The following is a 3,658-nucleotide window of genomic DNA, read 5'->3' on the forward strand; positions in this document are numbered from 1 at the left end:
CTCTTAGACATTCTAGCTGTATGACCATGGGCAAGTCACATAACCTCTCAGTGTCCTGAGTGGACAACATATTGCCGAAAAAATTTCTACAGTGGGACTTCCATGTACTGATGAAATCACAAGTCCATACACAAAAAGAAAAACAGAAACTTTGAGACATTCTTTGTGAATAAGGCCCCTATTTGGTTTTAAATTAAAACCTTCTGGGTAGTTTCAAACATGCTCTGACAGGGAAAACTGCATTAGCTACTTTATTTACTATCATGTAAATGCCAGAGATGCTGCTGAAATACTAATTCCCTGAGGCATAATTAACTAATAAAATTATTCCAACTAGTGACATCAGATGGTTGCTAATTTTTGAAGTGTTTCTCTTGTAGCTAAAAAAAGATAGAAACAACATTTTAAAAATTTAGACTTCATTTTGCAAATATGAATTTAGTTATTTCCTTTGGGCATCACCCTTTGGAACTTTTTTTATCTATAGCTTGAATCATATTTAGACAGGAAGTGAAAATATATGTATGGTATGAATGTAACTGAACCTTGAATTTGACCTTTTTTTTTTGAGATGGTGCTTGTGAAATGAAGTGCAGCAAAGAAAATAGTCCATAGTTCATCTTTTGGTGAGATTATAGCAATTAGGTCATGAAAATTAAATGGAAGAGGCAACGTAGGCTACTAGAGTGAGAACTAGTGTCAGAGTCAGAAAGACTAGGCAGTTAAGTCCTGCTTCTGACATGTATTGTTCATGTGACTTTGAGCAAGTGGTTTACCTTAGTGCCCCTAGGCACTAAGACCTGTTCTAGAGCAGTTGCTGTTCTCACTGGAAAGGAAATTTCCTCATCAAGAATTCTCTTTACCAATAATATTCAAAGTGTGGTTCCTGGATTCCTATGGGGTCCCTGAGACCCTTTTGGAGGGTCCATGTGGTCAAAATTGTTTTCATAATAATACTAGAGCTATTATTTGCCTACTAATATCCTTCTTTCTTTTCCAACCACATATCTGTGTGAGGCTGGATTTTCTTCATATACTTCAACCAAAACAACATATCACAATAGGTAGAATTCAGAAGCATCTATGAGAATCCAGCTGCTTTAATTAAACCAGATATTTAAAGAGATTTGGAAAAACAATGTAAAGCAATACTACTTACTCATTATGAATTTTTATTGTAATAAATACAACTATTTTAATAAAATATGCTATTGTATTAACATGTTATGAGTTCACTATTATTTTTAAATGAATGAATATTTTTAAATTTATCAGTTTTAACTTCTAATGTGATAAATATTGATAGATAGAACCCACACAAACAAAAGCTCTTTGGGGTGTTCAATAAGTTTTAAGTGTGTAAAGGAGTTCTGAGCTGAAAGTTTGAGAATCTCTGCTCTTTATCAATGAAATCACAGGTCTTGTTCCCAAAAACATTAAGCAGAAGAGGATTTTTGTATGATCAAATCACTTTTCTGATAAAAAAAAAAGACAACAAAGATTCTGTGGTTTGGCTGCCCTAAGAAACAGACAAACTAGTCACTCTTTAAGCAAGAATCTTATATTTTGAAATAGCAGGTTGCTAATCTGACCAATGTAAATGGCAAAAATTTGCCATTTTCTAAGTATATGAGTGAGTCATTTAGTAATGTATCAAACAACTACATTAACATCTTTATCCCAACATCTGCTTATTAGTTTTCGTAGTACAACACTTCTTTTACTAGGCTCACATAGAGAGTATAGATACTGTAATTATATCTTTCAGATTCAAATGGAATATTGAGAAAAGCAGTCAGATATGAGAGTTTTGAATTCAGTTGAAAACAAATTGCTATGAAATGTTTCTCTGGAGTCATGTGGGTATTTTATCTTTTATCTATGAGGATGTATGATCTATATGTATAGAAGACAAAAAAGTAGAAAAATTTCTTCCTTGTCAAAATGGTTTTTATGGCTGTAGTGTTATAAAGAAAAATTATAAAAATAATTCTATGAGGAGTTTGCAAGAAACTGGCAGTTTATAGTATGTATCCTGGAAAGACTACTTTATCTGATGGCTGTAGAGAGGACAAAGAAGAGTTTCCTAACTATTATGTCAGGTAAAATATCCTCATATTTGCTTCTTATTCTTCATGAGAACCTGAAAATTCTTTTTTTTTATTCTAGAAATTTAATTACAGCCATGTAATTTTTTACTCTTGCATTTTCTCAATAATTTCTTCCTTATATTTGCTCTTTTCCTTTCCTACTTGGTGAGATTTGGCTTTTTGCTCAAGGATCTTTTTGCGATCTTTGCCCAGTTTTAGCCTTGTAATAACCACCTTGCTGGGATGAATGCCCACATGGACAGTTGTACCATTAGGCTTCTTCCACTGCACACGCTCAATGTAGATCACCTGTTTCTTTTTGGAAACCTGGACTGCCTTGCCAATTTTCTGTCCTTTGTAATGTCCTTGAACAACCTGGACTTCATCATCTTTTCAAATAGGCATGGAGCGAACATTGTGCTTCTGTTTCAACTCCTTAGAAAGAGGAGAAGACATAATTTTCCTCCATATGTGGAAAGGGGCATTGAAATACCTCTTGCAGTTCTTGCTTCAGTCAGAGATCACAAAGGGATTGAACTTCATTTTGACCTCAGAGCCACCATGGAAGACAGAACATAAAAATTCTTAAGAGACTTTAATCAGAATCTGGAGTAAATTTAATAGTGAAATTATGTTGATGGGAGTGAAGAAAAGCATCTCCTGTTATGATGAGACTCTGAGGTGACTATGGCTTACAAATGTTCTCCTGGCAAAAATATTGTAAATCATTATATGGCCTTGCTTTATTGTTGATTTTATTTATAAATTAGTTGTATATGAGTAACTAATACTGACAGCAATGGTTTCTCTGGTTTATTTTCAAAGTGCTGTCTAAAAACTGGGGTAAGAATCCAAACCAACTAATTCATTATTTATGAAAAAAGAATATGTGCATTAATTAAAAAGAAATGAAACATTCATGCCTCTGGAATGCCTTATGGTATGAGAAATAAAATTAATACAACAATCAATTAAGTGACATGCTGAGAGTTGCTGAAGTTGATCGTATCACATAGTATCTTGCTACAATGGATTCATAGACTTAGAGCACATAAATCCTTTCCTCTCCCCTTCCCCCACAGTTATTAACAACCTCTCCAGCTTGTAATTACTTATCTGTATACATCCTGTATCCTCCAGAAGACTGTAAGCTACTTGATGGCAATAAACATTTTTTTTTCTCTTTGTATCCTCAATACTTGGCACATAATAGGCACTCTAAAATGCTTGTTGAATTAAATTAAGCCATTTACTTCAAAATTATAGAAATGGAATTTCAGTGATATTAATACTTCATGACAAATTATGAAAAGTTCTTGAGGGAAGTAGGATTCTAGGAGCTATTTGAATGATGAAAAAGAGAATGTATGGTACATAATTTGTAGACAGTGCTACAAGGAAGTGAGTGCCTGGCATAGGTCATGACTTGGCAGAGGTATGTAAATTATTATAGTCTTTATTTCCAACGGTAGAGACAATCTGGCAGGGTAGATAGAATACAGGGCCTAACTTGAGGAAGACTTATATGACAATCTAGGAAGCATCTTGTTCCAAGGTTTTCATGGCAC

The 3,658-nt window shown here is 33.8% G+C and overlaps 1 pseudogene; it reads right to left on the reverse strand.

Annotated features, from left to right (window-relative positions):
• Positions 1 to 2,195: 2,195 nt before the first annotated feature.
• LOC114054259 lies at positions 2,196 to 2,642 on the reverse strand (annotated as a pseudogene).
• Between the last annotated feature and the right edge of the window lie 1,016 nt (positions 2,643 to 3,658).

Source organism: Vombatus ursinus, unplaced genomic scaffold, assembly GCF_900497805.2.
Source record: "Vombatus ursinus unplaced genomic scaffold, bare-nosed wombat genome assembly UNPS02014812.1, whole genome shotgun sequence".
Taxonomy (NCBI): Eukaryota; Metazoa; Chordata; class Mammalia; order Diprotodontia; family Vombatidae; genus Vombatus; species Vombatus ursinus.